Genomic DNA, 22,697 nt, shown 5'->3' with positions numbered 1-22,697 from the left:
ATATGAAACCTTTAGAATTCCTAAGAAAATACAAATTTTTTAAATAAGCGTTAAGGTTTGAAAATATAAGCAGATCACTTCTTTCAGAGCATAGCAAGGATTTTTCTAAGTAGCTAAGGACCCTCACCGAACTCCAAAGAGCAATGACGACAGAAAGATTTCCCTGATATGTACAGCCCAGATAGAGAAGATAAAAGTTTCTTTTCCTTACTCTTTCATTTTTTTCTCTCTTTCCCCCTTCCCTAGCTTTTTGTTCCTGTGCCTACTTTAGCCTCCACCTTTCTCCTTTTCATTGGTTCTTTGTGCTCTTTAATTTCCAAGGAAAGAAGGAAGGAGGGAAGGAGTAAGAGAAAAAGAAAAAATGCATATGTGTGCACAAGTGATAAAGCAATCATTTATTTCACTGTATCTGTTGACTAGAGTATTAATTTCTAACCTCATTAACTCAATCTTTCATTCTGTAGACATTTATGCAAATAGTATGGTTTCTAATACAATGTTTTGGGTGAACGCCCATAAGTGAATATTGAGAAGGTAGGGATTTGGGGTGTGTTTTCATCCATTCCTTGAAAATGCATTCTTTTAGCTTTTAACACTAGAAAAACGGCCCATAACCAAAAGTGCTCTTCCCAGAGTCCAACATCAACATGGGGTAGAAAAATGATCTCTGCTCTTCTGACCACACTCTGATCACAAAAGGGCTTAAGATGATGGCGGTATTATTTAGTAATGTGTTTGGCTTCAAGTAATTATAACTAACTTAAAGTAGCTAAAACCAAGAGAGATTTATTTTCATCTCATAACAAGAAATCTACAGGTAGGCAATAACCTTTCTCCCATGTTCACTAGATGGTTGCTACAGCTCCAACCACTACATCTGAGTTCAAGGCAGAAAGAAAGATAGAAAGAGCAGTACTGTAACTTTAATCAGGACATCAAAACTTTCCCATAACTGCTACCCCTCTCCCCCGCCCCCCCACAACTGAGCTCAACTTATATCTTATTGGCCAGAACTGTTGGCATGCCCATCCCTAACTATGGGAGGGCTGGGAAACTGAGTACAGGAAGCCCTCGATTTTGTGGACCTCGATTTAACAGACTTTGAATTTAAGGGACAAAATTTTCAGTCTGTATGTCATATGTGAAAATTAACACCCTGTTAATTTTTAAATGCTTTTAACCAAGATTTGCTTATAATTAACAGGTTAATTTTTGTATTAATTCACTGTTATTTTTTAACAAGTTTTAGAGAACAGGCCATATGTTGGAAAAAACACTAGTAATTTCACCAACGTAAGAAAATATTCCATATCTATAACTATAGTCTACATATTTAAATCCAAGAGTCACCTCTCGTAAATAATGTTGGGCAAATGATTATCATGTAATCATACAGCATCAGGAGGTAACTGGTTCTGTTGTCACGTGGTGTGACTTTGTGCAGCAGTTTTTTTTTTTATTACTTTATTTTTATTGATTTTAGAGAGGAAGGAAGAGGGAGTGAGAGATAGAAACATCAATGATGAGAGAGAATCACTGATTGGCTGCCTCCTGCATGTCCCCCACTGGGGATTGAGCCTGCAACCCGGGCATGTGCCCTTGACCAGAATCGAACCTGGGACTCTTCAGTCCTCAGGCCAATGCTCTATCCATCGAGCCAAACCGGCTAGGGCTCTGCAGTAGTTTTAATACTGCTGGCTGATGTTCCAACCTGCACTAAGCTGCACCCAGCCTTGTGCATTTGTTTATTCTCTGTGCCTGGTGAATGCACACATTTAATAGACCTATTCAGTATACATTTAAAATTATAGTAATGCATATAAAAAACTTTTCTGTAAAATTAAGCTTTTCATACATACTTATTTTTAATCACATAAATGTGTCTACATAAGTAAAAGTAAGTAAATTAATTTGCAAATTTTTAACATATGCATTCAGAAAACCTACTTTATTATATAACAAACTTTTAGCTTTAATGGCAACCCCTTCACTGGAATTAGTCTGTTACATCAAGGTTTTACTATATTTTGGGGGAAGTCATTAAAAAAAAGTGTGGAGGTGAGAATGGGTGTAGAATTGCCAATAAAAATATCTTACACAAGGAATACAAAATATTAAAGCATCATCCAGGGATACAAAGGGACACAAAAAGGGGAGATACATAGGTTAAGTTGGGCTGATTCAGTCTTGAGTCCCTCAGACTGGTCACACAGTATTAAATACATCAGGTTTTTCCAGTACCTGCTTCTTAAACTTCCCCCAAACTTTATATATGTGAATATGTGGAAATGTGTGGCTTGTATCTTATTTGACATGTTGGTATCATAATGGATAAAATACTTTTAACGATTAATATTGAGGCATATTGGCTTTTGACAGACATTTTATTTAGGTGAGGGTAATGCTCTTAAACTTGAACAGCATTGGGTTGGTTGGCAATTTACTCAGGAAAGTAACTTGAACTTTCATAGCTCTGTTTCTTCTTCTGGAGAATGGAGACAGCATCCACTCTGTCAACCTCAGAGGGTGGTGAGCAACAAATGAGCACATACACAGTAAACAGTAATGGGCCTTTAAATTTGTGTATGGCATCTATTTTGGACTGGGTCCATCAAATAGCATGTCTCTAAACTGGGTTTTCTCGGGACTTGAAACTGAGATGGAAGTGAGACTATGTTCCCAAAAGGAATCTTTTGTAATATTTTCCCACAAAATTCCTAATGCTCCGACCATGGGGGAAAGTCTGTCTACTGATTTTACTGATTCCCCCAGCATAATTTAATGATGAGGAACATCCACAGAGAATGGTTTCATTTTTCTAAATTAGCTTTCAGAAAGGCCCACATGCTGTTGTTTCCATGAATAACATCAGAAGAATAAACTGGCTGTGGGTCTCTTCCTGAGTTGTTTTTCCAATGAACTAGGTCCCATTATTATTTCAAATTTAAATTTGAGAAAAACTAAGGCTCAGAAAGAGTTATGTGTTTTAATCACAGTTTCACAGAGCCTGGCTTTTAAACCAGATCTGCCTTATCTGAAGGCGGAGCTTATCCTCAACTCCAATCAGGGGTCAGAGGTAACCATCAGCATCAAAATTCTTTTCTGCCTCCTTCTCATCATTATCCTTTAAGCACATCTTTTATCTTACACTAAAAGCCCGGTGCCCGTTGTGTGAGAGAGTGAGGGAGCGATAGAGGTGTGTGTGGACGTGTGTGTGTTTGTGTGAGTGAGTGAAATAGGGACAGTTAGACCCTGCAGTTCTTCCAGGGGGCTGCCAATCCGGGCAGTCTTAGACGGCAAAACCCCGCAGCCACCGCAGACACTCTGGGGAGGACACCGGCAGCACAGAGACCACGCCATCTTGAAGAACAGAACTGCTTGAGACTAGGATCCTAGCCTCGCCACCACCCAGTCTGGTCTCGGAAGCAAACCAGGACCCTACAGCCGCTCTGGTAAAAGACCTGCCACCACAGCTGCAGACCCAGGGACACCAGGACTCCAGGCACCCGGCCGCAGATTTCTGTGAGTCACAAAGCCAATCCCCCTCCCCCGCCGCCCCCACAGCAGCGACATAGAAACTACCAGACCCCAGCCACACAATAAGGCTTTCTGCCCACACAAAGCAGTGGTGACTCTGCCTGACTTTGAACCTTGGTGTCAGACATGGGAAGTTTGTTTCCCGTGACTAGTCTCCGCGCCTAGGCAGGGAGACTGAGTGGAATTCAAGCCTAGCCACTCACCCCTAGGGAGGTCGTCTTCTGCGACCAGATCCCGTGCCCACGCAGGGCAGGGAGGCAACGCTGAACTTGAGCCCAGACTTGTGAACTCGGGGAATTTGTTTCCTGCAACTCCTCTCCACGCCCAGGCAGGAAGGCAGTCCTGAATTTGAGCATAGGTGCAGGACCATGGGGAGATTGTTTTTTGTGACCAGATCCTACACCCACACAGGGAGACAGCACTGAATTTGAGCCTGGGGGTGCAAACCCAGGGTGTTTGTTTCCTGTGACCAGACCCTGCACCTTAGCAGAGAGGCTGCGGTGAATTTGAACCTGGATGTGTGGTCTCGGGGAGTTTGTTCCCCATGACCAGACCCTGTGCCCACACAGGAAGGCAGCGCTGAATTTGAGCCTTGGTACATGGACGCAGGGAGTTTGTTTTCCACAGTGCACACCCGCGTGACCAGACCCCACACCCACACTGAGCGGTAGTGCCACCTGACTTTGATTCAGGGCAAGTGCACATAGAAGGCTGTTTACCGCAGGGCAGAAGTAGACCTCCTGCCAACACAGTGTGACTGAGCAACCCGGTCTCCCGGGCAGATAGGGGACCCTGAATCTCCACACAAGAGGCAGCATTGACCACCAGTGACTAGACTCCGTTCCTCATTACCTGCGCCTGAGATCCCTGATTCCCAGTACATTCAAACTAAGAGCCAGTGACTCCATTTCTTGGTGCATATGCACACAGGGACCTGATTCTCAGTGTGAGGTAGCACCAAGAAACAGAGACTCTGATACTCGATTCTCGGCATGGACACAGGGAGCCTCTGACTCCTAACACGCAATAGGGGACTTTGATTTTTGGCACATGCCAGTGGATTCTGTTTCAACGCAGTGCAGGCAGGGTCCCTGATTCTAGGTACACACACGAGGCCACACTAAGCGCCTGTGACTCTGACCCAGGGTGAGCGTGGTTCCCACAAACCCACAGCAACTGCATGTCTTGGTATCAGAGCTCTTCAGTGACACTTGGGGGGTGAAAAACTCCCACTGCACACAGTCCAGGCTCCTGCAACTCGACATCTGAACCTTCTAGTGATAGTCAGAATGGGGAGACAACAAAGCAATCCCCAGAGAAAAGAAAAGGAAGAATGGCCAAGTAAGGAAATAAGTGAAACGGAAGCATGCAACATGACAGAAAAAGAATTTAGAGTAATGGTCATACAGTTCATACACCAGATGGACGAGAAAATCAACAACCTATGCAAAAATCAGGAAGAAATGAAAAATGATATAGCTACAATAAAAAAAAAAAAACACCATGGAAGGCTTCAACAGTAGACTAGAAGAAGCAGAGGACCGAATCAGCGAGTTAGAAGATCAGGTACAGAAACAAGCCCAATCTGAACAGCAACTAGAGAAAAAAATTAAAAAGCAGGAGGAGAGCCTAAGGGAGCTTTGGGACAATGCAAAACAAAGTAACATACGTATAATAGGGCTGCCAGAAGGACAAGAAGAGCAGCAAGGATTAGAAAATTTATTTGAAGAAATAATGACAGAAAACTTACCTGATATGGGGAAGAAAAAAGTTACTCAAGTACAAAAAGTCCCAAGCAAGATGAATCCCAAAAGATCCACACCAAGACACGCCATAATTACAATGACAAATGTTACCGACAAAGAGAAACTCTTAAAGGCTGCAAGAGAGAGACAGAGAGTTACCTACAAAGCATCCCCCATCAGAATATCAAATGATTTCTCAACAGAAACACATCAAGCGAGAAGGGAATGGAAGGAGATATACAAAGTGATGCAAAGCAAGGGACTCAATCCAAGAATACTCTATCCAGCAAGACCATCAATGAAAATTGAAGGGGAAATCAGGAGCTTCACAGACAAAAAAAAAGGCTAAAGGAGTTTATCACTACCAAACCAGCAATGCAAGAAATGCTAAAGGGAATGCTGTAAAAAGAAGAAACAAAAAGGTAAAAAGGAACAAAGCTTCAAAAAATAAAAATGGCTGCAAACAAGTACCTTTCAGTAATAACTTTAAATGTAAACGGACTAAATGCTCCAATTAAAAGATATTGAGTGGCTGAATGGATAAAAAAACATGACCCATATATATGCTGTCTACAAGAGACCCACCTCAGAACAAGGGACTCACACAGACTGAAAGTGAAGGGATGGAAAAATATCTTTCAGGCAAATGGAAATGAAAAAAAAAGCTGGGGTAGCAATACTTATATCTGACAAAATAGACCTCAAAGTGAAGGCCATAACAAGAGATAAGGAAGACCACTTCATAATACTAAAGGGATCAATACAACAAGAGGATATAACCCTGGTAAACATATATGCACCCAATGCAGGAGCACCCAAATACATTAAAAATCTCCTGGAAGATATCAAGGGAGAGATAGACAACAATACAATCAGAGTAGGGGATTTAAATACACCACTGACATCACTGGATAAATCTTCTAGACAAAAAATCAGCAAAGAAACAAGAATCATAAATGACTCAGTAGATCAGATAGACTTAATTGACATCTTCAGAACATTTCACAACAAAGCTGTGGAATATACATTCTTCTCAAATGCACATGGGACATTTTCAAAAATAGACCACATACTGGGTCACAAGCAAAGTCTCCACAAATTCAAGAAGATTGAAATCATACCAAGCATCTTTGAGACCACAATGGCATTATATTAGAAATAAACTACAATAAAAACAATCCAAAACATTCAAACACTTGGAAGCCGAATAGCATGTTATTAAATATTGATTGGGTTACCAATGAGATCAAATAAGAAATTAAAAACATTCTGGAAACTAATGACAATAAAAACACAACAATCCAAAACCTATGGGACACAATGAAAGCAGTCCTGAGAGGGAAGTTTATAGCTCTACAGGCCTACCTCAAAAAGCAAGAAAAAATGGTAGTAAATCATCTAATGCTACAACTCAAAGAATTAGAGAGCAACAAGAAAAGCCCACAGTGAGTAGAAGGAAGGAGATAATAAAGATCAGAGCAGAAATAAATGACATAGAGACCAAAAAAACAATACAAAAGATCAACAAAACCAAGAGCTGGTTCTTTGAAAGGATAAACAAGATTGATGAACCTCTAGCCAGGCTCACCAAGAAGCAAAGAGAGAGGACTCAAATAAACAAAATCAGAAATGATAGAGGCAAAATAACAACAGAACCCACAGAAATACAAAGGATTGTTAAAAAATATTATGAACAACTCTATTCCAACAAACTAGACAACCTGGAGGAAATGGACATATTCCTAGAAAAATACAACCTTCCAATACTCAATCAGGAAGATTCTAAAAATCTCAATAGGCCAATAACTATGGAAGAAATTGAAGCAGTCATCAAAAAGCTTCCAGAAACCAAGAGCCCAGGCCGAGATGGACTCACAGGAGAGTTATACCAAACATTCAAGGAAGAACTAAAACCTATCCTCCTCAGACTATTCCAAAAAATTCAAGAGGAAGGAACACTTCCAAGCTCCTTCTATGAAGCCAGCATCACCCTAATACCAAAACCAGATAAAGACAACACAATGAAAGAGAATTACAGGCCAATATCCCTCATGAACATAGATGCCAAAATCCTAGCAAATCGGATCCAGCAGTACATCAGAAAGTTCATTCACCATGACCAAGCAGGATTTATACCAGGGATGCAAGGATGGTACAATATCCGCAAATCAATAAATGTGATACATCACATAAATAAATTGAGGGGAAAAAATCACATAGTCATATCAATTGATGCAGAAAAAGCATTTGACAAAATCCAACACGCTTTCTTGATAAAAGCTCTCAGCAAGGTGGGAATAGAAGGATCATACCTCAACATCATAAAAGCCATATAAGACAAACCCACAGCCAGCATCACACTCAATGGACAAAAACTAAAACCATTTCCCCTAAGAACAGGAACAAGACAGGGATGACCTCTCTCACCACTCCTGTTCGACATAGTACTGGAAGTACTAGCCATTGCTATCAGACAAGAAGAAGGAATAAAAGGCATCCAAATTGGAAAAGAAGAAGTAAAACTGTCCTTATTCGCAGACAATATAATACTGTACATAGAAAACCCTAAAGAATCCATCAAAAAATTATTAGACTTAATAAATGAATTCAGCAAGGTAGCAGGATACAAAATTAATGCCAAGAAATCTATGGCGTTTCTATACACCAATAGTGAACTCACAGAAAGAGAGACTAAAAAAGCAATTCCATTTACCATCGCACCAAAAAAATTAAGATACCTAGGAATAAACTTAACTAATGAGGTAAAAGACCTATATGCAAAAAACTACAGGACACTGAAAAAAGAAATAGAGGAAGATATAAATAGATGGAAGAATATACCGTGTTCATGGATTGGTAGAATCAACCTCATCAAAATATCCATTCTACCCAAAGCAATCTACAGATTGAATGCAATCCCCATTAAAATACCAATGGCATATTTCACAGACCTAGAAAGAACTCTCCAAAAATTCATCTGGAATAAAAAAAGACCCCGAATAGCCACAGCAATACTGAGAAAGAAGAACAAAGTAGGTGGGATCTCAATATCAGATATCAAGCTGTATTACAAAGCCACTGTTCTCAAAACAGCATGGTACTGGAACAAGAACAGACATATAGATCAATGGAATAGAATAGAGAACCCGGAAATCGACCCAAACCACTATGCCCAATTAATATTCGACAAAGGAAGCATGAACATACAATGGAGTCAAGACAGTCTCTACAATAAATGGTGTTGGGAAAATTGGACAGATACATGCAAAAAAAAGGAAACTAGACCAGCAACTTACATCATACACAAAAATAAACTCAAAATGAATAAAGGACTTAAACATAAGACGGGAAAGCGTAAAAATACTAGAGGAATCCACAGGCAGCAAAATCTCAGACATATGCCGAAGGAACTTCCTCACTGATACTGCTCCTAGGGCAATGGAAACTAAGGAGAAAATAAACAAATGGGACTACATCAAAATAAAAAGCTTTTGCACAGCAAAAGAAACCATCAACAAAACAACAAGAAAAACCACTACATGGGAGAACATATTTGCCAATGTTATCATTGATAAGGGTTTAATCTCCAACATTTACAGGGAACTCATACAACTCAACAAAAGGAAGATAAATAATCTAATTAAGAAATGGGCAACAGACCTAAATAGAAACTTTTCGAAAGAAGACAGAAGGAAGGCCAAGAGACATATGAAAACATGCTCAAAGTCACTAATTATCCAAGAGATGCAAATCAAAACAACAATGTGGTACCATCTCACCTGTCAGAATGGCTATCACCAACAAATCAATAAATGACAAATGTTGGCGAGGATGTGGAGAAAAAGGAACCCTGGTGCACTGCTGGTGGGAATGCAGACTGGTGCAGCCACTGTGGAGAACAGTATGGAGTTTCCTCAAAAAACTAAAAATGGAACTCCCATTTGACCCAGTAATCCCACTTCTAGGAATATACCCCAAGAAGCTAGAAACATCAATCAGAAAGGATATATGCACCCCTATGGTCATAGCAGCACAATTTACCATAGCTAAGATTTGGAAACAGCCTAAGTGCCCATCAGCAGATGAGTGGATTAAAAAACTGTGGTAAATCTACACAATGGAATACTACACTGTGCTAAAAAAGAAGGAATTCCTACCATTTGCAACAACATGGATGGAACTGCAGAGCATTATGCTAAGTGAAATAAGCTAGTCAGAGAAAGATAAGCATCACATGATCTCACTCATTTGTGGAATATAATGAACAACATAAACTGATAAACAAAAACAGTTCTAGAGACAGAGAAACATCGATCAGACCATCAAACCTCGGAGGGAAGGTAGGGGAGGGTGGGAGTAAGGGGGAGAGATCAACCAAAGAACTTGTATGCATGCATATGGGCCTAACCAATGGACACAGACAATGGGGGTGAGGGCATGAGTGGGGGGTATGGGGGGCAATGGGGAAAAAGGACACATATGTAATACCTTAATCAATAAATAAATTTTTTAAAAAATCAATAAAATATATTTAAAAATAAATAAATAAATAAAAGCCCGGTGTCTGAATTCGTGCACCAGTGGGGTCCCTTGGCCTGGCCTGTGGGATTGGGCTTAAACCGGCTCTCCAACATCCCCCATGGGGTCCCAGATTGCAAGAGGGCACAGGCCAAGCCAAGGGACCCCACGAGTGCACAATCGGAGCCGGGGACAGATGCGGGAGGTTGGCCAGCAGGGGAGGGACTGCAGGAGGGCTCCAGGGCATTTCCAGCCCCTCTCCTTCAGTCCCAATCTGCCGCACTCCAGGAGCAAGCTAAGCTACCACTCGGAGCGTCTGCCTCTGGTGGTCATTGCACGTCATAGTGACTGGTCAACGGGTCGACTGTCTTCTCCCTGGTGGTAAGTGCACGTCATAGCGAGCCATTGAGCAGCCTTAGCATATCATTAGCATATTACGCTTTGATTGGTTGAACGGACGACCGGATGACTAGACACTTAGCATATTAGGCTTTTATTATATAGGATAATCCTATTCTCAACTCAGAGGTTGGTTGAACTGAGAGTTTTTTGGCCCCAGTTTTATAGGTGAGAAAACTGAGGCTTGGAGATGTGAAGGGACTTATCCATGACGCTACTGGGAATTCTTGATTGAGGGAGACCTGTAATGGAGTAAGACCTGGAGTCCAAGATTCTCTTCCAAGACAGTTAAGCATTCCATTTTAAAGGAGGTCATGGGTTTCTGACAAGGTTTGGTCCTGACTGGTAAAATATTTATTGTGGTTGAATTCATTTAAGATTTCCCATCTTCTGGGAAACAGACCTCTGACCAGGGTCCTCTGCTCCCCTCTGACTATGCTGACTAGCTTGGTGACTTTCACAAATGTTTAAACCAAATTGTGTCTTCAGATATACTGTTTCTTCACTCTTTCCTCAGCTGCTCTAGAAGCTAGTGTTTCCAGATTTGGAAGAAAAAGGGAAGGGCTGAGGAGAGATGTTTGACGGGTAATCACCACTGCACTTCTGCTGTCCTCATTACTACAAATGTATTTTTCTAGGCACCATTCGCTCAACCTATGTATATATATTTCTGCCATTATTTAGCTGGCCTGATTCTCACCAGCATAGTATGGAGCCTTGCAAGCTGAGGAGCTGGAATATATGGGTTCTAGGCCAAGGTCTGCCCTTAGTGCCCATCTCACTGTCCATCCCTGCACCTCAGATCCTCATTCCTAAGATGACAAAGTTGAACTAGAAACCCTCTAAGGAATTTTTCTGTGATTCATTTTCCTCCCTGGGTAGAATTACTGTTCACCATCATTGACTATTTCTGGCTCGAAATTATTGTGGTTTAGTGGTAGAAGAGGAACTCATTGCAAATTCATCTTTAAAATATTTTGACATCATTAACAGAAAATTGAGCTCACCATTGCCTCCAGAACATTTGGAGTGACCAGCCTTGCTGAGCAGAAAGAAGGAGGCTTGAGTAAAGTGGAATTTGGACTCAGAAGTTCATGAAGAACCAAGAAGGGGAGACCACAGCCCAGGTCCAAGGTCATCCACCTCTAAGAACAAAAGTGCGCATAAAATTGTGTTTCCGCCGAAACCGGTTTGGCTCAGTGGATAGAGCGTCGGCCTGCGGACTCAAGGGTCCCGGGTTCGATTCCGGTCAAGGGCATGTACATTGGTTGCGGGCACATCCCTGGTGGGGGGTGTGCAGGAGGCAGCTGATCGATGTTTCTCTCTCATCGATGTTTCTAGCTCTCTATCCCTCTCCCTTCCTCTCTGTAAAATATCAATAAAATATATTTAAAAAAAAATTGTGTTTCCTACGTTTCCTACATTACAATGGCTCTCATAGAATGGCACATCATTTTTTTAATCTTTATTGTTCAGATTATTACATATGTTCCTCTTTTTTTCCCCCATAGCTCCCCTCCACCTGGTTCCCCACCCCATGCCCTTACCCCCCGCCACTGTCTTCATCCATAGGTGTAAGATTTTTGTCCAGTCTCTTCCTGCACCCCTCACACCCCTTTCTCCCCAAGAATTGTCAGTCCACTCCCTTTCTATGCCCCTGATTCTATTATATTCATCAGTTTATTCTGTTCATCAGATTTTTTATTCACTTGATTTTTAGATTTGTTGTCATTTTGTTGTTCATAATTTTTATCTTTACCTTTTTCTTCTTCTTCCTCTTCTTAAAGAATACCCTTTAGCATTTCATATAATCCTGGTTTAGTGGTGCTGAACTCCTTTAGCTTTTTCTTATCTGTGAAGCGCTTTATCTGACCTTCAATTCTGAATGATAGCTTTGCTGGGTAGAGTAGTCTTGGTTGTAGGTTCTTGCTATTCATCACTTTGAATATTTTTTGCCATTCCCTTCTGGCCTGCATAGTTTCTGTTGAGAAATCAGCTGACAGTCATATGGGTACTGCCTTGTAGGTAACTAACTGTTTTTCTCTTGCTGCTTTCAAGATTTTCTCTTAGTCTTTTGCCCTTGGCATTTTAATTATGATGTGTCTTGGTGTGGTCCTCTTTGGATTCCTCTTGTTTGGGGTTCTGTGTGCTTCCTGGACTTGTAAGTCTATTTCTTTCACCAGGTAGGGAAAGTTTTCTGTCATTATTTCTTCTAATAGGTTTTCAATATTTTGCTCTCTCTCTTCTTCTGGCACCCCTATAATTCGGATGTTGGTACGCTTAAAGTTGTCCCAGAGGCTCCTTACACTATCTTCATATTTTTGGATTCTTTTTTCTTTTTGTTTTTTCTGGTTGGGTGTTTTTTGTTTCCTCATGTTTCAAATCTTTGGTTTGATTCTTGGGGTCCTTTGATCTACTGTTGAATTTCTGTATATTCTTTATTTCAGACAGTGTATGCTTTATTTCTGACTGGTCCTTTTCCATTTTTTTGGCATTCTCATTAAGATCTTTAAAGGTCTCACTAAGTTCCTCAGAGGTTTTTAGCAGATTCTTGAGTAACCTTACAAATGTGGTTTTGAACTCTATGTCCAGTAGTTTGCTTTCCTCCATTTCTTTCATTCATGACATGTTTCTTTGTCTCCGCATTCTGGCTGCTTTCCTGTGTTGATGGAGTGGCTTTGTGTGGTACGTGACCTATAGGGCCCAGTGGCTCAGCCTCCCCAATCACCTGAGGTGGATACTCTTGGTGCACCCCTTTGTAGGCTGAGTGCACAGTCTTGTTGTAGTTATGCCTTGATTCCTCTTGGTATACTGGGAGGAATTGACCTCCAGGCCAATTGGCTGTGAGGACCCACTGTGTTTATAATGGAAGAACTGCTGTGCTGGAGACACCCTTATGGGGCAGGACTTGTTTCAGTGGGGTTTTGGTGCTCACTGAGTCTGCCTCTTGAATGTGTCACTTATGGATGTGAGAAGTTGAAATCTGGTGTTGTCTCATACTGACCACTAGGTACACTGGCTTCTGGATCTCCAATGGCGTGCAGGTCAGCTACTGTCTGAGGCCACCCAGCAGGAGTTACAGCAAGGTCTACAGATTTCTCCTGGTCTGACCAGAGCTGCAGTTTGTTAGGTTAAACTGCGACAGGGCAGGCCATTTATATGCAAAAGCCGCTGCGCACAGTTTGGGTGGGTTTGTAAATTGGACGGCTGACCTTTCAGTCCTTTACATTCTTTTAGGGCAGTGGTCGGCAAACTCATTAGTCAACAGAGCCAAATATCAGTAGTACAATGATTGAAATTTCTTTTGAGAGCCAAATTTTTTAAACTTAAACTTCTTCTAACACCACTTCTTCAAAATAGACTCGCCCAGGCCATGGTATTTTGTGGAAGAGCCACACTCAGGGGGCCAAAGAGCCACATGTGTCTAGCGAGCTGCAGTTTGCTGACCACGGGCCTAGGGCATGCAGGTGTAACTCACATCATATAGATACCTTCATTGGAACCAGCTGTCTGTCTCCCTGATGCCCAGTTTCTTTTCTGGTTTTGTTTTTACTTTTTCCCCACTTTGTAAACATTTAGAAATCGTTCTTGAAAGTCTGTTTCAGATTGGCCTCTTACCTGATGTTTTGGGTGTGAACTCCTTTGTTGTGAGTGCTGACACTGGCTAATGGTGAGGCATTTCTCCCACGCTTTGCAATTTGGGAGTGCGAGTTAGTTTAGCAGGAGTTCTTTCATTGGAGAGACCCACTTGCCCTGGGTTCAAGAGTACCTAGGGGAAAATTGTGAATTTGCCTTTTTGGGATTCTACAGATTTCCCCAGTGTTTGACCACATTTTATGTTAACATCTCAGTTTTTTTAAGATACCACCAATTGAGTAGCTCCTCACCAGTTCATAAAGCTTCCAGCTTTATGCTGAGAAAACCCGTCAGGTCCAGCTCCCTTTCAGCTGGGGAGCGGCTGGCTATAGTCTCAATTGTAGACTGTATTAAAACTGCAGGGTTTATTAGGGACTGGTACCTATTTAAGAAATTAAGCTTTATGCCAACACATTCTGACTGCATTTCCTCTTTATGATGCCTCGAGATTTCCTTTTCTTATTCTGAATTTGGCTATGTGGGATTTTTTTTCTGAGTGTGTGTACATGTATTTTATCCAGTTTATGTGTTTGGAGCAGGAGATGAATTTTTTGTATCAGTTCAGTTTCCTGTAATTAGTCGAGAAATTCTGTTGCTTTCTTTTGACATTGAAATGAGTGGCTTTTGCTAAGACATGCAGACTAGTTTTTAGCCTCCCTACTTTATGGAAACTGCTTTCTCAAAGATCAGTAGTAACCTCTTTGTTGCTAAATACAGTTGCCTTTTCCAAGTCTCAGTATATATAGATTTTTTTGGAGTATTTTAATAGCTGTAAGCACAAATTATCAACCAGATCATGAGGTCCCAAGCAACATGGTCTAGGGCAAGTCTTGTTTGACTTAAGTTTGAAGTCTTCCTAAAGCCCAGCACAAAATCTTGGATATAAATATCTGTCTAGTTCTAAGAGGAAAAAAATCTACTTATATTAAGATCATATTAAATATATACAATTCAAGAACACAGTATGCCTTTCCATTTGCTCAGGTTTTCTTTGGGGGACTTTGGAAACATTTTAAAGAGTTTTATAAGTGACTTTCACATTTCTTAAATTGATTTATTTTTTTATTATTTTTATTGCTATTGTAAATGGGATATGTTCTTCCATTATATCTTAAATCTGGTTATTGTTTGTAAATATGAGTTACTGAAGTCTGTGTAATTTTTCTACTTTACCTTCTAAATTCATTTATTATTTCAATAGTTTTTCATTATTTTTCCTTTTGAGTATGTACCATATCATCTGCAAGTATTTTTAGTCCTAGTTTCTTTTTCTAATCTAATTATATATAGGCTACTACTTCTAGTGCAAAGTTAAATAAGAGTTAAATCTTTGTATCTTTGTCTTGTTCTTGACAACTGAAGATGCTGCTTGTATTTATCTCTTCAGCATGATGCAAACTCTTGGAAAGGGTAGGTCGACTGTTATATATGAAGGAAGTATTCTTATATCACTGAATTTTTTAAAAAATATTTTTATTGATTTCAGAGAAGAAGGGAGAGGAATAGAGAGAGAGAAACATCAATGATGAGAGGGAATCATTGGCTGCCTCCTGCACACCCCCTACTGGGGATCGAACCTGAAACCCGGGCATGTGCCCTTGACCTGAATGGAACGCCGGACCCTTCAATCCACAGGCCGATGCTCTATCCACTGAGCCAAACCAGCGAGAGTTATCACTGCATTTTTTTTTTTTTTATCAAGAATGGATATTGCATTATGATTTTTCTTCTTAAATTTATTAATATGGTAAATTATATTAATGTATCTCCTCATGTTGAACTGTCTCTAGTCCTAGCATAAACTCCACGTGATTGGGATACATTGTTTTTTGATGTTTTGGGTTCTGTGTATGTTATGAATTCATTAAATTATCTTTTGTTAAGTGGAGCACAGGATGCTAGATGATGAGCCACAGTTAAACAAGAGACCACAAGAGGAATTGAAATGGAGATGTTTATTATTCAGAGGTCTTGGAGGAAGGACACAACATACCTCCAAGGACCACATGCGGAGTTCAAGGCAGAGTACAGACCATGAGAGGCAGAACTTGGGCATATGCATTCTTTAGGGTCCATGGGTGGAGTGCTTTATGGTTTCCAAGCTGTGGCCTGATCAATTCAAACCAAAGAGTAGGGTTTTTGTAAGCCCAGTGGGGTCTTACTTAAAGTGTAAGGCATATAGGTGCTGGGAGGCAGAAGAGACTGCTAATCACAAGGGCTGTTGGGAGCCTTATATCAGAAACTTCCCTTTGCATGTAACCCTGAGGCTATCTTGCTATCTAGGGCATGAGCTTCCATGAAGAGGCTAGTGTCCATTTAAAATCGCTGAAAGCCACTTAGCCAAACAAATGGATGCCAAGACAATCATACATGGAGTAGTTTAGCTAAACTCTCTGTCTGTTAATATTTAATTGAGGATTTTTACTTCAGTGTTCATAAGTGATGGTCTGTGACTTTAGTTTTGAAGTCTTGGTTGTATTTGTTATTGTGCACATCAGAAAGCTGGGAAGTTTTCATTCTATTTCTGCGTTCTGGCACAGCTTACTTTGGGGTTTTCTGTTCTTTGAAATTTTCTGGAAGTCCTATATGGAAAACCAGTGGGACCTGGTACTTTTTAGGAGATGAGGCTCTTTGTCAACTTTCCTCAATTTTCTCCTCTAGAACCTGGTCTGTTTACATTTCTCTTTTGCTGGGGTCTTGGTATATTTATTTTAGGTATATTGTAGTTTGTATATAATTTAGGTATACTTTCCTCAAAAAATGTTTATTCATGTAGGTTTTCAAATGCATTTGTTTGAGTTTAGCAAAGTAATCTCTTATGGTTCTTTTAGTTTGCTAATATTTGGTAGTTATTTACTTATAATATTTCTTACGTGTATATTTACGATTTCCTCCCTTTTTCCAGATTAGTTAGTTAGCAATTACCTCTTTCCCCCCAAAAAAAGACATTTAGTTCTTTTTATTCTACTATTTTCTAACTCACTATATCATTTTATTTTCATTAATTTCTCTCTTCTGCTTCCCTTTAGTTTATAGTTTTCTTTTCCAACATAACACTCAAGTCTGTTGTGATTTCATATTTATAGTGAAATGCATTCAGAGCATCCAACACGCCCTTTGCCTTGGCTGCCCCAACATGGTGTGGTGGCCTGTCCTTCTTCTGGAAATTCCCACAAAAGCTCATGGGAACACTATTTCCCAGTTCTTTCACATAAAAAATTATTGTTATATGAAGAAGTGATCAAAGATTATGCAGCCAATAATATAGGGAAAGAAGATATTTTGAGGTGGGGTATGATAGAGGAGGGGAGTCATAGAGCAGGCGTGTCAAGAGGATGGTTGTCATAGAGGAGGGATGTCATAGAGGACAGGTGTCATAGAAGACGGGTGTCATAAGGAGGGGTGTCATAGAGGAGGGGTGTCATATAGGATGGGTGTCATAAGGAGGGGTGTCATAGAGAAGGAGTGTCATAGAGGAGGGGTGTCATAGAGGAGGGGTGTCATAGAGAAGGAGTGTCATAGAGGAGGGGTGTCATAGAGGAGGGGTGTCATAGAGAAGGAGTGTCATAGAGGAGGGGTGTCATAGAGGAGGGGTGTCATAGAGGAGGGGTGTCATAGAGGAGGGGTGTCATAGAGGAGGGGTATCAGAGGAGGGGTGTAATAGAGGACGGGTGTCATAGTAGAGGAGTGTCATAGAGCAGGGTGTCATACAGAAGGGGTGTCATAGAGGAGGGGTGTCATAGAGGAGGGGTGTCATAGAGGAGGGGTGTCATAGAGCATGGGCGTAATAGAGGAGGGGCCTCAGAGAGGAGGTGGCTCCGAGAGGAGATGGCTGTAGAAGTAGCTCAAGCAGATAGTTGCAGTTAGTTATTAGAAAGTTTTTTGAATCTTGGTGGTATCTGTAGAATTTGTCAGCTTAAAACATTTACATTTATTGCCTTTCTTTGCTCATTGAACATAAATGTTGGTACCTAATTATGTATTTTAAATGTTAACTTATTTATCTTTAAAAGAGACCCCCAGATTGTACAAGCTTCAGCCCCTGACTGATATAAATCAGGCTGCTGCCAGCTCTGCCCCATCCCTGGAGCTGCTGGGTCTGCCTTAGTCCCGAGGGTGTCAGGCACCTCAGAGTGGCCGCATTCTATGAAATTGGATGCCCCTCAACTTCCCTCCTTTTCTTCTGTACATTTCCTTCTCCAAAGCTCCAGAAAAATGTGTTTCCTCTTTGTATCCCTTACAAAAAATTGATTTTTTCTTGGTTTTGCACAAATGGAAGATAGTAAATTTTTTCCTTTTGTCTTCATTTTTGGTTCATTTCCACAAACAAAAGGGGGAAAATACTGAGTTATTGCAACCATGTTTACATGAGAAGTCCATTTCTGCCACTTTAAACATTGTTTTCTATTTAAAAATTAAACACTTATACACTATAGAAAATTCAGATCCTGAGAAACATAAAAAATAACTACCATCACTATTAAAAATCTTTGTGTATTTCTCTTAATCCCTTCTCTATACTTACGTTTTCTTTCTTTAAAAATTGGGATTACTCTAAACCTAAAGTTTTATATTCTGATTTTTTTACACATGACTCTTTCCCCAAATTACTAAAAGAAAGAGATGTTGTAATAGCTGCATAAAATAAATTCGTTTACCATTTCCATATTGTTGAACATTCATTTAGGTGACTATTTTTATTATTATTATAAATTATCCTATACGGGTTGGCAATCCAGCCTTTTTTTTTTAGTGTTTTATGTTTTTTAAATATATTTTTATTGACTTTTTATAGAAAGGAAGGGAGAGGATAAAGAGTTAGAAACATCAATGAGATCAGAGATCAGCTGACTCCTGCACACCCCCCACTGGCAACCAAGGTACATGCCCTTGACCAGAATCGAACCTGGGACCCTTCAGTCCACAGGCCAACATTCTATCCTATGAGCCAAACTGGTTAGGTCCAGCCTGTTTTTGTAAATAACATTTTACTGGAACACAGCCTTGTCCATTTGCTTATGTATTGTCTGTAGCTAGTTTCTTCCTATCATAGTAGAGTTGAGTAGCTGCAATAGAGACCACTGGCCTGCCAAGCTTGTAGTATATGTAGTATCTGGCCCTTTAGAGAAACAGTTTCTAACCATGTTGTGCTCCAGTAAACATCTTTCCATGTTCATTTGGATAGATGTATGTTTATTTTCTCCACATAAGAAAAAGAAGCTACTTTGATCAAAGGGATCTAAACATCTTTATGGCATTTTCAGGTTGCCCACCAGAAGGCAGGTTCACTCCTTCATTACTAGAGTATGAAAATTTGCCCTTTATCCACACCTTGATAACATGGGGTATAATCATATGTTTTAATCTTTACTAATGTTGTAAGTTGAAGGATGGTATCTTATTTTTGTTCGTCTACCTTTGATTACTAATGAGGTGAAACGTTTCTTCACAATTGTCACTTTCATTTTTTAATAAACTGTTCATGTCCTTTGCATTTTTTCCTGTTTTGTTTTGTTTCCCCCCGCCCCCCAGGACCTGTGAGATATATTTAAATGTTATGGATAGTGTATATGTGACACTTTGGATATTGATAGCTTTGCTTTTTCTCAAATCAGAGTACCCTCAGCACCCACAGCTGAGGTGCACAGTGAATGGGGTGCACAGTGAGGCTGAGGCAGTGTGGCACTTCTTGGGGCCTTAGATTGTGCTTTGAAGGGAAGCATATTTTTGTGGGAAAGCTAAGGTCCTGGCTTCACCTCATTGAGCCTGAGAGAAAGAAACTTCCAAAAAGGAACCATGGCAGTTTAGAAGAAAACCCCTCTTTCCTTTCTTTTCCCAGCCCCAGAGTTCACCTGGGTCTTCTTCAGAGAGGAAATACTCCCCATTGTTCCTCAATTAGTCCCTAAATCAGTTCCATACTCATGGAACCTGGGAGCAGGAATGGATTTGTGTGTGGCAAGCATTATTCCTGAAGTGTGCCACGTTTAAAGCCTTTGCCCTCCTGTAATGTCTTTTTTATGTTTTTCAGAAACCATGTAATGAACTGTTGAAAAGGGGTTAATCACTATAATGCGCAAAGCAGCCCTGGAAAAACCACAGCAGCCATCAAACTTTCCAAATGACATTTTGTGAATTCAGGTGGCAGGGAGGAGGCAGGAAGAAGATATTTCTGAAACACGTGGTTATTCCTCATGTCTTAAAATAAAACTGCTTGGGTTACTCAGAGGGAAAAATGTATTGGGAAGACCTGTAGGTTGGCATAGAAGCATGGCCACTGAGCCAGCTTCCCCTCCTTGCACTCCATGTGCGCTGGGGTAATGAGATGATAGCAGGTGTTTTGAGACAGCTGGAGAACTTGGCATTTAACTGTGAGACCGTCTGTGGCCTTTTCCAAAGCTTGGCTGATGAATCAGTGCTTTGTCCCTGTTCCCCTCACTCTTATACTCCTTCGATTTATTTATAATTTTGCATAATTTCCCCTGAGTTAGGACTAGAGCCATCTCAAACTTAATCTATGTCTGTATAGCACCCGACAGGTACCAAGAGCTTTCTTCTTGTGATCTTTATCATCTTCAAGGAAAATGTAACTATTATCCCCATTTTATAGCCGAGTAAACTGAGGCTCCAAGAAGCTTAACGTATTGTGTGTTAGTCAGATGGCTAGTATGCATCAGCATTAATATATGAACTTGGGCTCTATTTTTATTCCAAGAACTCCATACACTTCAGTGTGAACAGAGAACACAGTTGGAGTGCCTTGAGATTGCTGGAATGGACTCTCTTTGTCTTAAGGACAGCTTGTTTCACCCAGACAGCAAATACTTACTGAGCTCACACTATTATACCATCTCCTCTGCTAGGTGTTTTGCACACAGGATCTTGGACCAACCACATCTGCCTTGAAGGAAGGATGACTGCCATCATTGTAGCTAGGGAAGGGAGCTCAGAGCCTTACCTTGCCCAAGAGCATAGCAGAGCTCACTAGAGGCTGCACTGAGTGTGAACCCAGCCTTGTGTGGCCTGGCACTGGCATTGTGCTAACAGTGGGAGGCTCAGGTTGTGAGAGCTAGCAAGGGCATGGCTGTGCCTGGCAGCCTTAACCAGGAGCTTCCTAGTAGCATTGCTTTCAGGTGGCATCTGACTGACAGAACCGCCAGATGTAATACAACTTTAATTTGAAGACCAAGGGTCAATTTTTTTGAGGAAATTATGCTTACCAATTTTTAATTTTCACTTACTGTTCTTATTTACAAACTAAACTTATTGAAAGGAGGGTGTTATTTTTTAAATTATAATAAAATAGATGAACACCAACATTAAAAAAGGACTGACTCATTTCTGCCCCATCTTTTCCTTTCTAATCCACCTTGCAAGCTGGGAAACCTGTGCCCTCAACGTGTCCCAGGCCAGGTGAGCCCCTGACTCTCAAGTCTAGTTCCAAAAGCAGCACAAATCATAAGTTCCGATTCCAACAGGACACTGATTTTAATTAAATATTTTTAAATCTTTCAAGCAAACTAAGTATTTTAAAAGTTTCCTTTTTATTCTTCCATATTCCTTCCCCACTCCTCCCACCACCACCACACAGCAGTCCCTCCTCCCCCCAAAACACTGTCTGCATCTTTGTCCATTAGCGAATTCCGTATTTTTCTTTTAAGTTCTGTTTCATTTCAGGAAGAAAAGAGGCTTTATAAACCATTTCCAAATCAAAGCCCCATCAGAGTTGTACAGAAGCCCCCATACATTGGGGTGAATTATTTTCGGTTCTTGATTTCGTGCCAGTGCTAGTGAAATTTCACAGCTGGTTCTTTAAAAATTCTGGGGTCAGGGTTATGTGCTATTTATGTCACAAGAAGCAGGAGAAATAAAATACTGTAAAGATGAAAACATTTTGTAAATCGACATATTTTTGGCACGTGTTTCTCTTTCAGAGCCTGGGAAGCGATTTATGTTCCTTGATGAAGTGCTGGTAGAAAGGCCACTGCTGGTCCCTGCTTAATGGTCCACGCACCTTCCAAAGTATTGATACAGCTAAGCTGGCTTAGGCCCACAATGTGCAGGAGGGAGCCTAGGAAATGGGGGCAATGCATTGCTTTTCAGAAAGCAGAGAAAAGAAATGGTGTGAGTGACCTAAGTCACTGTTTCGTCAAAAGGCAGAAGCTGTTCATTCAAGTTGACAATTGCCATTCGCACCCCAACTTTGCTTTACTCACCATAAACTTTTGGTAAAAGTAATCGTTGGTTACTTTTGTGAAAGCTGAAGTGGAGCACCCCTCCTACTGCTTGGGGCAGTTCCAGCACTCCCCTCAAATGCCCAGATCCAGGGAAGGAGAAGGCTCAGGAGCCAGCTTCTCACAGGGCAGTAGAGGAATAGACTTTGAACATCTTATTGTCATTAGCTGATGGCCCCCATATCTATTCCCCCCAGAATAATACTCTAAAATAAAATACTACGAAGTATAGTTTCTCTTTGATAGTTAAAAATATGACATAGGAGAAAAGAAAGCATTTTTCTTTGCTCAGGGGATCCGACACCCAACAGATCCAGTAGGACCTGCCTGAGCTGTTGGGCCGGGAGAGCTGAAGACTGCAGAGGCTGGAAAGGAGACAGTCCATATCCTTATCAGTGTCATGGAGAAGGGTTTGGGCCTAGAAACCTCCCATGTGGGCCATGTCGGAGAGAGTCTCAATCTCTATTTCACAAATTCATCGCCCCCAGGGACTCTCCCAGGCATGCAGTCCACCTCATTTTTAGTTTTTCGTGAGGATTCATTTAGGAGAAGAACATGCATCTTGTTGAAGCCCGTGGTAGAGTTGTGGCTAAATACTACGGTACCATCCGTTGGCTCCTTAAGTTACAGG

General features: G+C 40.8%; 1 protein-coding gene across 1 annotated transcript in view; it reads left to right on the top strand.

Moving 5' to 3' along the window:
- The window catches only part of THSD4 (thrombospondin type 1 domain containing 4), a gene marked incomplete at both ends in the record, with an annotated part of 709,334 nt that overhangs the window by 348,282 nt on the left and 338,355 nt on the right, over positions 1-22,697 (top strand). The window lies entirely within an intron of this gene.

The sequence above is a fragment of the Plecotus auritus genome, assembly GCF_963455305.1.
Source record: "Plecotus auritus genome assembly, chromosome: 1".
In the NCBI taxonomy this organism is placed as follows: domain Eukaryota; kingdom Metazoa; phylum Chordata; class Mammalia; order Chiroptera; family Vespertilionidae; genus Plecotus; species Plecotus auritus.
The sequence above is the reverse complement of the archived record's forward strand: the minus strand, read 5'-3'. Positions and strand labels throughout refer to the sequence as shown.